We start from the raw sequence: 14,106 nt of genomic DNA on the forward strand, positions 1-14,106 counted from the left end.
TCAGACCCTAGTACAGTGCACCATGTTTGCCCAGGGCCTCTAAATCAAATGTTGCTGGTGGGCTTGCAGCACTGATTGTGCCACCCTCAGAAGCAGCTTGTAAAGTGTGGCTCAGGCCTGCCATTGCAGAGCCTGTGTGTAGTCCGGGACTGCCATGTAGACTTGGCAAGTGCACCCACTTTCCAGTCCCTAAACATTTCCTTTTCTACATGTTAGTCACCCCCATAGGCAGGGTGCATTGAATGTGAAAGGTAGGACATGCCCTAGTGTGTATGGCATGTCCTGATAGTGAAATACAGCCAATTTCGTTTTTCACGATTGCAAGGGTATCAGTTCCCATAGGCCAGCATGGGCAGTTTGATTATAACATCTTATAATCCTAACTGACCCAGGGAACAAGGTAGAAAACCGAGTTTATTATGCCTGAACTCAGAATGTTAAAATACATCTTTTAGTGTGGGTGATTTTTACATTCTGTGTTTGAAAATACCACTTTTCGAAAGTAGGTATTTTCTAGCCTAACCATCCTGTATGCCTCTGCTAGTTTTGTGTATTCCATGTCTGGTTTGTGAGTGACAGGGGGCTGGAGAGGGCTTTGGCCTCAGCAGTCTGAAGAGTCAGGGCTTGGCTGAAAAGGACCTGGGTTGAATAGAGAGTAGGGGGAGGAGATTGCCTTTCACTTGCCTGAGCCTACATAGAATAGAGAGTAGGGGGCAGAGATTTCTTTTCAACTACCTGGGCCAGGTCTGCTTTCAACAATGCTGTCTCCACCTCCTTCCAGGAAGCTGCACCAGGGAGGACAGAACTGGTTTTGACTAGGCACAGACACTCTCTGCCACCAGATAACAAAGGATTTAGTAATATAAAAATTGGGGCCCAGAACTTTAGACCACTTCTGGGAATCAAGACAAACCTTTCCCAAGGAGAGAACCCAAGAAAGCTGAAGCATGAGACTGCCCCTGTACTGTGCTGTTTGGGGTTGACCTGCAGTGGTTAGTTATTGCCAAGGAAAGGAGAAAGGGAACTTTGTATGTACTTTGTCATCTTGAGGAAGATCTCCAAGGGCTTGAAGCTGAGCTTGCCTCCTGTTCTGAAGTCTCAGGGACACAAAGACTTCACCACCAGCTACCCTGAATTTTCTTGCAGGGAATTCTGCCTGCAGAGAGGTGCCTGCTGCTGTTTTTGGGACCTCTAGAGACTGCATGTCGCTGGGAGCTGGAAGAGTGATGCAACGAGGAAGCGTGTCGCCGCTGCAGCTGTTGCCGTTGCATAGCCAAAGAAGTGTGCCACTGCAGCTGTTTCCGGATGCATCGCCGAAGACTCCTGTTGCATCGCCGGAGAAGAGTGTCACCGCTGCAGAGATAATCCTTACATCACTGGAGAAGCGTGTCACAGGGCCTGTCGTAGCTCAAAGGTCCACAGGATCGCTGCGCGGCCGTCAGGCATGCACACATCGCCTCCAAGTTGTCACATCGCATCAAAGACGCCATTTTATCACATCGCACTGGATCATATCGTCGAGGCGCCATCTTGTCGCATCGCACCGGGACGCAGTAAGAAACCGAGCATCAACTCCCAACGCAGTAAGGAAGCGGGGTGTCAACTCCCCTGCACATTAGTAAGGAACAGACGCATCCACTCCCCTGAGTGTAAAGAACAGCGCATCACCTTCCCTGCGACCCTTTTGTTTGTTTTGTGTGACACATCTTTTGGCTTTGAACAGTAAAACATTGTGGGAACTCTACCTCTAAGCTGTTTTAATTGCAAGATTGCACTGACAGGAGCTGTGTTTCATTCTCCGGGGGGGCTGCTTTATGTTGTTTCAATAGTGTGGTTTTTAATATTAGTATTATTGTGTTTTTAAATGCACCTTCCTTTGCACTGAAAGGAGCTGTGTTTAATGCACTGGTGGGCCATTGAATAGCGAACGGCGAAAGACTCAGGTCAGTGTACTAGACTTCAGACGCTGGCACGATCGCTCGGCCTCAAAAGGGTCCGATGACGCAACCGCGCAGTCACGCTTTTGGCTTCGAACAGTAAAACATTGTAGGAACTCTAGTTCTGAACTGTTTTTATTGTGAAATTGCACTGATAGGAGCTGTCTTAATGCACCGGGGGCTCCTAAGTCTTTACTAACCCTGGGCAAAGCACTACGCTACGCTCGCGTAGTTTGCGAAGTTTACGCTACTTCGCACTATGCGAACTGCATGTAGCACAGTGCAAACACGCGAAGCGTAGTGTAGTGCAGCGGTCATTTTTGCTTGCTCGCATCCTCAAAGTCAAGTTGGCGACCGCGAGCAAGCAAAATGACATCCCGGCGAGACTTTTTCCTCGTTCGCGATCAGCAACATCAAGTTTCCGATCGCGAGCATGGAAAATAAACCTCCCGACGAGATTCTCAATGCGGGGAGGTCAGGTTTCTCATCACGAGTGGTCGTGTATGCTTCGACCGCTCCCAATGAGAAACTACCAGTACGCGTTGAGAAAGCTGCCGCTCGAGTAAAAATCTACTCGAGCGGCAGAAAACTACAGCTCGCACTGTGCAAGATGCCGTTTTCAATGATTGCACAGTGCTGGATGCTTGTCCGCACTGTGCAATCATTGAAAACGGCATCTTGCACAGTGCAAACAGGGTACTACGTAGTTTGCGTAGTGCTAGGTGTAGTGCGAAGTGCACTTTGCGTAGCTTCGCGTAGCGCTACTTCGCAAACTACGCCCAGCCCTAGTCTTTATGTTGTTTCAATAGTGTGGTTTTTAATATTAGAATTATCGTGATTTTAAATGCAACTTTGTACTGAAAAGAGCTGTGTTTAATGCTCCGAGGGGCCATTGAATAGCAAACGGCGAAAGACTCAGGTCAGCGTACTAGAGTTCAGACGCTGGCACGCTCAGCCTCAAAAGGGGCCGATGACGCGACCGCGCAGCAGGCGTGCCTAAGGGAAGCCCGTCCGCACCCGACTGGGCCCAAGGGCCAGAAGCCCTGTCGGTTAGTCTGGGGAAAAGCACTTTTACACCGCGGAGCAGCTTAACTCTTACAGAGGAGCACTAAGAAGTAACTGCTTACATTCAATGCCACCTGATAGCTCCATTAAGCACTGTCGTACATGCCGCTTCAAATTTTGCCCCGTGTATGAAACCCCCTCAGAACCGGCTACTAAGGGGGCAATTAAAATGTTTTTACTGAACTGTCACTCAATGTCTAAACTCTCAGTGGAAATGTACCTCTTACTAGAAGAAGAGAGCCCCGATGTTCTATTCCTAACAGAGACTTGGCTGAATAAAGATGCTGACCCTGGGCTATGCAATACAGAGGCTAGACCGGGACACAGGTAGAGGAGGTGGATTAGCCATTATTTACAAGAACAAATTTAACTGCAGCTCCACTACAAATCCTCTACCAGACTGCGAAAGCATCTGTTTTACCTTAGGAATCGCCCATGTCAGGACTTTCTCAGCGATTTTTGGTATATCGTCCTCCAGGCCCTTTGGGCAAATTTTGTAAGGATCTTCCTGATATTGTAGCAAATCTAGCTAGGTCTCTCCCCAATTCTACACTATTAGGGGATGATACCTTACTCCCTCCTATACTGGAATTAGTAGAGGGCTTGGAGATGTTTCAATTTACTCAATTAGGTTTTGGTCCCACCCATTGTAAAGGCCATTTACTTAACCCCATTTTTTCAAATATTCTAAATCTTTTGGTCAAGAACCCTACTCCAGTGCCTTGGCTGACCATTTTCAAATTCCATTTTCATTTTAACGCAGGAGGTTATTACTCCGTCTGCAAGAAATAGCAAACAAGTACGTGTTTGGTCGAAACTGCCTACAAAATCTTGGGTGACTATGCTGGAAGATACCTCTCCCATCCTCGAAACTAATCTGGCCACTGTGAATGATGATTTTGATAGATGGTTAGAGTTGTCACTTGACACTATTCTCCCAAAAGAATGGATTCACAATAAAGCAGGAGACAATCAAAATGCCTGGTACACGCTCAAACTTCGGGAGCTCAGACAGTCCAGCAAACAGCTGGAAAGAAATTGGAGAAAGGACCCCTCAGTAATAAGCAAAATCAAATATAGAGAGGCTATAAAGACCTACAAATCTGAAATAAAAGCTGCCAAAGCTCTCCATTATGAAGAGAGAATCACGTTGGCGGCAAACTGCACACAAAAAATCGTTTGGATTGCAAAATCACTCTTGTTAGACCTGGCATCATTGGCATGAGTCTCTCCTCCATTTTTTCTGTTTGCCTCCTCTGTTTATGATGTTTTTGCTGGTATATTGCTTTGGGCACTGTGCCACTGCTGATCAGTGCCACAGTGCAAGTGCTCCCTATGTGAAATTGCTGTATTGATTGAATTCCATGTTTGGCTTATTTGGTTTACTGTCAGTCCCTAGTAGAGTGCACCAGGAGTGCCAGGGCTTGTAAATACAAATGCTGCTAGTGGGCTTGCAGCACGTGTTGTGCCACCCACAGAAGCGGCCTAGTAAAAGTATGTCTACAGGTCTGCCATTGCTAGACCTACGTGCAGTCTGGTACTGTCACGCAGACTGCGCAAGTACACCTACTTGCCAGTCCCTAAACCTTCCCTCAACTTCATGTTAGTCACCCCTATGGTAGGCCCAAGGGCAGGGTGCATTGTAAGCATAAGGTAGGACAAGCCTGACAAGGTTGGCATGTCCTAATAGTGAATTACAGCCATATTCGTTTTTCACTATTGTAAGGTAACCTGCTCTCCATAAGTTAGAATGGGCTGCCAGGATTATTAATGCTATAATCCTAGCGGGCTCGGGGAGCATGGTGCAATGTCGAGTTTGGTATCCCTGAACTCAGGGTTTAATAACGCATCCGTTTGGGTGGATGGTTTTTGGACTCTGTGTTTGAAAATAGCACTTTTAGAAAGTAGCTATTTTCTTGTCTAACTGTCTACCGGTCTCTGCTGGTTCTGGTGTGCGTGTGACAGGAGCTGGGTGGCTCCAGATGTCTGAATGAGTCAGTGTGGGGTGAGTGGGGCATTTGCATTGAGAGTAGGGGAAGAGTAGCTCCTGATAGCCTGCCCTGCCTGATACAATGCTGGCTCCGCCCCCCTGCCAGGCGACTGATAACTCTGTGCCTGCCAGGGACTTTCCTGGCCCCACCTCCTACCGGGCGACTGATGGCCCTGCCCCTGCCAGTGACAATGCTGGCTCCACTCCTGCTGGGCGGCTGAAGACTCTGCCCTGCACGGTGAATAGGCCAGGTGCCTCGGCCTGGCAACACCCATAACAAACCCGAGATGGGGGGAAATTCCCCTGCATGGACAAAGGGATCAAAGCCAAAAAGGGGTATAAGAGAAGGACCCCTGAACCAAGAATTTAGATCACTTCTGACAAGGAAACCTGAACCAAGGACAAGAAGCCTGCTGATCCAAGGACTTGCCTACCCCTTCTGCCAGTGTGCTGTTTGTTGGGGGAATCCTGCAGTTGCTTCTTTATTTTTGCCAAGGAACCAGGAGAGAGGAACTGAGTGTGCACTCTCAAACTTGCTAAAGAAAATCTCCAAGGGTTGGAAGAGTGCCAGCCTCCTGTTGAAGTCACAGGGCCAAAGGACTTCATTTATTTGCTAAAAATGCTTGTTGCTGGAACCTGAAATCCAGCACCTCTGAAGAATCCAGCAATCTCGACGCCGACGGAGGCCCCGAATCCAGCTCGACATCGTGAGTAACGGCTCCAGTGTCCCGCACCTTCGACGCCGGCCGCCGGGCCCGATCGACGCCAGTAGCGACGCCAGTGAGTAGCGAGTTCGGCTCCAGCTCCAAGTGACCCTGTGTCGACGCCGCTGCTGATCGCATCGACGCCGAGCCCTCTCGACGCCGTGAGCGCTGCTCACTCTTGCAACATCGACATCGACGACGACGCCGTATCCTGCTTCACCTCGTGAGCGCTGCCCCTGCCTGACATCTGCCGACGCCGCTGCAGATCGCCCCGACTCCGAGGCCCGATCGACGCCGAAGACGCGACGCCGGACATCTCGACGCCGCTGATCATCGAGTGCTTCACTTTTCCAAGGTACTGTGTTGTGGGGGGTCTGTGCGACTCCGGGCTCGACGTAGCGCTCCTCGCGGTTGACGCCGAACCTTTGGATTAACTTTGCCTCGACGTCGTGTGACTCCCGTGTGGGTTACATTGTTGCCAAGAACTGTGTTTTAAAGAAGAAGAGTTGCTTTTGTTACTAAAGACTTTTGTGCTAAGAAGAAACCGTACTTGAACTATTATTTTTCCTTCCAAGAGTATTTATTAAGATTGTGGTACATTTTTGTTGTTATTTGGTCTTGTGCTAAGCCTTATATAAACATCCTTATTTTTATAATACTACTGTGTCGTGTCCATTTGTAGTGTATTCACTTTATTACTGTATGTGGTCATAAATGCTTAACGCACTGCCTCTGAGATAAGCCTGTCTGCTTTGCCAAGCTACCAAGGGTGTGAGCAGGGGTTATCTAAGTGTGTGATCCCCTTGCCCTGACTAGAAAAGGTGTGTCCCTATTTGTCAGAAGTGTATACCTCTGCCAACTAGAGACAGCCGCTTCTAACAACTCTTAACTCCTCGTGCGCCCCCATTGCTTTTGCGGATATCCCTCTATGCTGCAACCAAATTGCTGAATTTTTCTTTGATAAAATACAAAGTATCTATAAGTTCTTCCCTCTGGCAATGGTTTCACAAACTTTATTCGCACTGGACTGGACAGCCCAATATGGAGATTGCCTGCTGGAGGCTATCCCCCCTTTGAGTTTGACCTCCATTCAAGGGTTTTTTAGTCAACTTAAATCTGGAACACCTACAGATGTTGCCCCCCTAACCTTCTAAACTTCATTTCTGAGACTGTATCCCCAGTAATTTTAAATGTGATAACTGCTTCGTTGGTAACGGGATTAGTGCCCTCCCGATGGAAACAGGCAATGGTGAGCGCACTCCTAAAAAAAACTATAAAAAGAAACTATCTAGATCCTGACGTGTTGGCAAACTATCGCCCCATCTCACTATTACTAGGAATTGGCAAATTAGCTGTGAAGCAAGTAAACCATACTCTCTCAACCTTTCTTGAAAATAATAATCATCTTCACCCCTCACAGACTGGGTTCAGACCACAGAAAAAGGCACAGAAACTGCACTCCTGATAGTGGTGAAAGAATTAAGAAAAATTCTGGATGGAGGGGGCTGCGTTACTCTTATTTTGTTAGATCTCAGCGCAGCCTTCGCTACGGTGAACCATCATCTGTTAATTCAAAGACTTAGGAAGGAAGGAGTTGTCGCAACAGCGTTAAAATGGCTACAGTCCTTCTTAGAGGACAGATCGTTTGTAGTCTTTGAAGAGCAAATCACCTCGAAGCGAATGGCCCTTAGATGTGGGGTTCCTAAGGGATCTTCCCTGAGCCCCACTCTATTTAATGCCTATATGAGCTCCCTAGCAGAAGTAGGAACACCTTTTGGCATTCAGACCATCACCTATGCTGATGATACCCAGTTGGTGGTCTCGCTTAATCAACTGGATGACTCAGGTTTGGGGTTAGCCTTATGCCTTGAAAAGGTGTCGAGTCGGATGGACAGCTCTTGTTTACAACTTAATGGAGCTAACACTCAGCTGATGCTCTTGGGTAACTCTAATACGCTGAGCATAGGCTCGTTTTGGCCTAGCTGTCTGGGGACATCACCTTCCCCAAAAATAACAAATTAAGAATCTGGGTGTATGGCTGGACAGCAATCTTGATTTTAAAGTGCTAGCACGTAAGGTTGCAGCCTGCTGTTATGGGATTTTAAGAATGCTAAGAAAGATCCTTCCCTTGCTACCCTTCTCTGCTAGAAGATTGCTGGTCCAAGCATTGATCCTGTCACGCCTTGGCTATGCTAATGCTCTACATCTGGGAGCCCCACTTACCACCACCAAAAAATTGCAGATAGTGCAAAACTGTGCAGCACGTCTGCTCACGAATACTTCCAAGCACCTTTCAGCTAAGCCTGCGCTTGCATCACTTCATTGGTTGCCAATTCAAGAGAGAATCCAGTTCAAGGCTTTGTGTATTACACACAAAGCACTCTCAGGCAAAAGCCCGCCCATTATCAGCTCTATTATTCAACCCTATCGCTCTAACAGGTCTTTAAGGTCAGATAATAAACAATTGGCGGTAGCCCCAAAAATAAGACAAGCAAGAAGCAGAGGGTGTCTCCTCTCGTACAATGCTGCTAAACTATTGAATCTTTTCCTTCTTGGTATCCGCCTTAAGCCAAATTACCTGACCTTTTGAAAGCACTTATAAACGTATCTGTTTCCCTAATACTGCCCAAAGCTGAAGCTGCACTGCTCCTAGCGCTGGGATGCCCCTGGGGAAGCCATGCACTTTAGAAATGCCTCTTCATTCATTCATTCATTCATTCGTTCATTCATTCATCGAAGGTACCTTGAGAGTAAAGTGTTGCATTTACCATCTACATTGAACTAAGCTATTTCTACCATTTTAAAGTCATATTCTTGATAGTGTATTGTGGACTGTTGTCGTTTGGTCTTGTGTTAAGTCTAGTAGATTACTTATTTTTCTAAACTGGTGTGGTGTCCATTTGTAGTGTATTCACTGTATTACTGTATGTGTTCATAAATGCTTTACACACTGCCTCTGAGGTAAGCCTGTCTGCTTGTGCCAAGGTACCAAGAGGGTGAGCAGGTGTTATTTTGGGAGGGTATCCCCCTTTCCCTGACTAGAAGCAAGGGTCCCTATTTGGACAAAGGGGCAGTCCATTGCCAACTAGAGACTCCCATTTCTAACACTCCTTGAAACATCTCTTTGAATCTCAAGCTCTAAATCCTCTTGATTTGTCTGTACCTGTTGTGCCCCCCCCCCTCGCAATGCAATGTATTCCCGATCTTGAACGGTAAAGGATCTACATCATGGTGCTCTCCCAATCCAATCAACGGCTCAAAGTTCCAGAAGGACAATAAGCAAAAAGGAGAATTCAACAGGTAAGGAACAAGAAAAAACAATGCAAAATCTCAAAATAACACACAAGTCAAATTTGCTGTGAGAACTCAGAGGTGCTTGACATAACTAATAAAGAAGAGAGCCCCAGCTGGAAGGCATATAATGAAATGATGATTACCTTAAGGCCCATGAGGATCCTCCCCCGTCAAAGCCAATTTATTTAGACATTTCTCAAAATAGACAATACTCTTTCAAAGTGCCCTCAAGCTCTCTTAAGCATTTGACTAAATCTTTTGTCTGCACTGAAACGTCCACTTGCAGGGGACCACTGCCTTCTGAAAAAAAAATTGTCTCAGACTGTGTCAAATGTAACCTCAAAATTAGATTTTATTGCCCTGATTGATCGATATGTAATACTGAGTAGGTCTTTTTTACTATCTTTTTTATTGTAAATATTGAATTGAAGATTGTTCAAAGTAGTGATATTGCTATAGTGAATATTATGCACTCCCACTCAATAAGTCTAGAGTGACCATTTAAGTCTAAGGTGGTGTCCAACCTGATCCAACAAAATAGTGAGTTATTTTCATTGTAGGGGGTTATCTAATCCCAGTATTTCTTGAGAGTAGCAGCAACTAGTAGTAACAAATAGTTGCTGGAGGGAAACTATGACCATCTATTAGTGTTCCACAGCATTGAGGAAAGACCGGTCTCCCAGCTGAAGACAGGGGAAGAAGGGAGCCTTTTAAAAGCTGAAGATGAGCTGAGAAGATAGAGTTGGTTACCAGCTTTCAAGTAACTAATAGGTACAGTTAATAAAACTTCTAAAGTGGTTTCCTGGAATGCAGCAGGATTGCTGAATTACCCTGATAAAAATAGAATTTCTTTTAAACCTAAGACTCGATGTGGCCTGCATCCAGGAAACACGGTATTTGAATGACTTTCTAATGGATGGCTACTGTGTGCGGAGCTGTAAGGCTGTCACATTTAAGAGTAGACTTGACAAGAGTGGTGCAGCTATATTGCTGACCAATAATTTGAGTTGGAACTTCTTTGTTTCTCACATTCATCAAATTTATTTCAAGCTGTAAAACTCTCCCATGGGCAGCATACAATCATGGAAGAGTCAATGGTGTTAGTAAATGCCTATATTCCTCCTGACCCCATGCATAATGTTCTTCTCACCACATTGTTTTCATTTATAAACACGGTGGTAGACTAGGAAGGTGCGCATAAGGAGTTACAAGTCGGGGACTTAAATTACAAATTCTCGGATTACTTAATCGGCCTATTCTCTGACCTAGAGAAAGAAGAAACTTTAAATAGTTCCCTGGCTTGCTTCCCCGCAAATATGGAATTCTATAAAGGAGGCGCTCTGTTATTGGATCTACTCTGGAAAAATAATAGTGAATGGCAGAGTTGATTTTGACTCCTCAACAACCTTTACCTATATGTAATCTTCTGAGTGGTCAATGAGCAACTATTTGATAGCTTCCTTTCCTGCACACAGTTCAGTTCAGGAAATGTATATTTCCCATGACTCCTGTAGCGATCATGAAGCAATTTCCTTTTTGGTAGAATTCAGTCCTATAACGGTGGACTCATGGAAGTTTAATAGGAACTTCACAAGTTTTGGGTAACCGGCGGGTAGAACCCACTGGAGACCAGTTTTGTTTAATTGAGTAAAAGGGGTGATTGAAGAGATGATGGTTAATGGAGAATCCAGGGAGACCGATGCCCTATATGCATACGCTCAGACTATGAGACTGCATGTAAGTCAGGATGATGACAGAGAGACGAGTGCCCAACCCAAAACCCTGCAGCAGCCAACTGTAACTCTAAATAAAGAAATAAACAGATCAGTTAAAATCCAGTTGCCCTCATTCTCTGTGGAAAGAGGAAATTAATTTACTTCCTAAAGAGGAGAAAAAGGGCATTCAAGGAAAAGATGAAAAAAGCATAGTATGACTGTAAATGAATTGAACATAGAGAGGCAGCCTGCTGCCAGTCAAACATGACAGTCTCCTAGACTTACTTGAACACAAAATGGGGATATCCAGAAATGTCCGAAAATGGTTTGCGTCGTTCTTAGGCAGATGAGCACAAAGAATCAAGCTCAACCAATTGATGTCGACCACGACGGCGGCACCTTAGGAGTACCATGGTTCCTCCCTCTCACCTACCCTCTTTAATCTATTCATGGAGCCCCTAACTGAAATTCTGAAACTCTCCAATGTTCACTACAACATATATGCAGATGACACCCAACTTTACTTAAAAGTATCATCACCTGATGATATCCGCTCACTCAATACAACTCTACAAAAAACACACAACGGGCTAACCAGAAACCACCTCAAACTCAACGCGCTCAAAACCAAATACCTGCTAATTACCCCTCTGCAAGGACACATTAACATTGAAGACTGGATGAAACACTTAACAGCCTTCAACTGCAAACCACACATCATAGACTCCAAAAAATCTCCAGGAATAACAATAGACAGAAATCTGCAGGAACACATCAGTGCAGCCACCAGAGGAGCAAACTTTCACATAAACATTAGAAAACTAACACCGTTCCTTCCCATCGACGACCTCAAATACATAGTGCAATCCCTAGTGATACCCAGACTAGACTATGGGAATTCGACCTCATGTGGTCTGCTGAGATCCAGTCTGGCTCCAATAAAAGTCTCACTCAACACGTCTGCAAGACTGGTCACCAGCTCCACAACGAACAACCATATCACCCATGATCTAAAGGCACTGAACTGGCTCCCTTTCAAGGCAAGATCACAGCTAAAAATCGCCTGTATAACACACAAAGCCCTGCACTTCAGCGCACACCGAAGTATCTAGCGGATAAACTGGAACTATCAGGCTTTGGCAAAGCATCGAGAAGCACCAGCACCTGGCAACTGAAACCACAAAAATTCTGGGGGGAAAAAACATACAACCATACTTTCTCCGGTCCAGCACCTAGAATCTGGAATGCCCTACCAATGGAAATTAGAATGAACCGTTCTAGCACCTCCTTCAAAAATGAAGTCAAACTACTTTTAATGAACAAATACCTAACCCCCTCACTTAACTTGCTCTCCAAACAGATCTTACACTTGATCTTCAGGGCCATTGGCTATCACACTCCTGAGTACCCCTGTACCCACTACAATTTTTTTACATACATTTTTCCCTCCCTACTCTCTGCTCTCATTTTGTACCTATTGTATTAAAGGTGTTGTAACCTTTATAAAGTACTCTGATACCCTGCCAGGGTCTAGTCTGCAAATACATTTAAAAAAAAGTTATGAGGAACTATTGGGAAATCATCTCCAATTGATGTGGTTAGAGAGTAAGGTCTCATACCATCTACATTTCGGAAGAACAATGGACCAGATATATTTCCAAGTTGTAAACGGCTAATGAAAGGAAGGTCCTAGATACTCACTTGTGTACGTATAGCCTGGAAATAGATAATGTGGCCCGCTGCCCCCCCTAAGCTGAGCAGATTCAGGTTCTCATCCAGGCTGTCTTTTGGCACCATCGATGTTTTCCCTTAACATTGCTGATTTACCAGTCTTTTTGAATAATAGTACGGGCTTTTCACCCAAAATTGAGGGCAGGTGGGTGTTTATTACGCAGTATGCCGATGGCATCGTAATCCTGGATTTAACATTGAAGGGATTGAATAGTCGTCTGCTGTCATTACAGAAATTCAAGTGTACTCATTTTCTTAATATTAATGTTTCTAAAAGTAAGATCTTAGTTTTTAAAAGCGACTTCAACCTGAAAAACGAAAACTACAACTGGCTTCTGGGTGAAGAAAAACTAGAGGTAGTTAAGTTATACCCCTTTTTTAGAAAAAACATGTGCTGTGGGGAGAAGGCACTTTGGTCAGTTACGGTTAATAAAGACAAAATTACATCCACTCTGCTTTACGCAATGGTATTAACTGGTGTGAAGTAATTTTGTTTTTTAGAAAGACAGAAGAGTCAATTTTGAGGAAACAGTGTGCTTTCTTTACATAGGGGGTTCTTTCAGCAATTAGATTAGAATTTGGGCTAAAGAGTGTCTACGTACAAGGTCTCTCTGCAGTTATTCGCACAGGCTTTTGGCTGTTAAGAACTTATATAAGGTCATTAACGTTTGTTATGTATGAAGAGATCTTTGTAGTATGAAAATTCTGTTTTTTGTAGAAATTGTATCCATGCATTACATTTTTTTGATCTAAATCAAGAAAATGTCCTTTCCTGGTTCGATCAGCAGATAAAAGCTAATTTTATGCATATATCCTCTAATCTATGCTACATTTTGCTGCTTAGAGTAGTAGGAAAAAATCTAAATTCAATGTGGCAGTGAATTCTTTTATTCAGAGAAAGCCCCAGCAATATTTAACTTGAAATATTGACCATGGAGTTAGACGCTGCTGGGCCATACTATACCCTGCTATTTTACCATTAATGATCTTAATTGCTAGCTGCATCATTCACCCAGCAGGGATCGTATGTGTAATTTCTGAAGTCACTGTATAAGAGATCTAAAAATACATGGTATTTATTTGTCCTGCATTGCTTCTCTATGGCCGTAAATTTTCTGAAGTATCGGGTTTGTACAATGGCCGTCACTTTAGATTTATTATTATTTGTGTGCAAGTTTTTAAAATGTTTTTGTATTTGTATTGATTATGATGGTATAGTTTAGCTATGTGTTAATGTCACTTTTGTCCAGCTGATGAAATGACTAGATTTTATGACTTTATAATTTGGCTCTACATTTTTAAACTGTATTCTACAATGTTTTATTGTATTGTCTCTGTGGACCTCATTTGAGTTCCAAATCTTACACTAAAACTTGAACTTGAGTACTAATGTGAATTGGTGAGGTAGGTATATTACTCAGTATATCAGCATTCCGTTCAAATCCAAACATCCTATTTTGCAGTCAAAGACTACTGCAAGTATTAAGTAGGACTTAAACTGTGCTTGTATATTCGATTTGGAGGTAATAGCCTTCACTTAGTCTACATCTATTTATCATCCAGTCTCATTTTATAGCTCCTACTCCACCCCTGTTTGGATGTTCCCTGACTCACTGAACTGATACCTTTGGTAGCTCCACTGCCTGTTGCCAAAATGTCCTCTTTCTTGA

The 14,106-nt window shown here is 44.3% G+C and overlaps 1 protein-coding gene across 1 annotated transcript in view; it reads right to left on the reverse strand.

The window, feature by feature from the left end:
- LOC144756199 (E3 ubiquitin-protein ligase TRIM39-like) overlaps positions 1–14,106 on the reverse strand; it is a 363,500-nt gene that overhangs the window by 220,950 nt on the left and 128,444 nt on the right. The gene's annotated exons all lie outside the window — the stretch shown is intronic.

This window comes from Lissotriton helveticus, chromosome 5_1 (assembly GCF_964261635.1).
Source record: "Lissotriton helveticus chromosome 5_1, aLisHel1.1, whole genome shotgun sequence".
Lineage (NCBI taxonomy): Eukaryota > Metazoa > Chordata > Amphibia > Caudata > Salamandridae > Lissotriton > Lissotriton helveticus.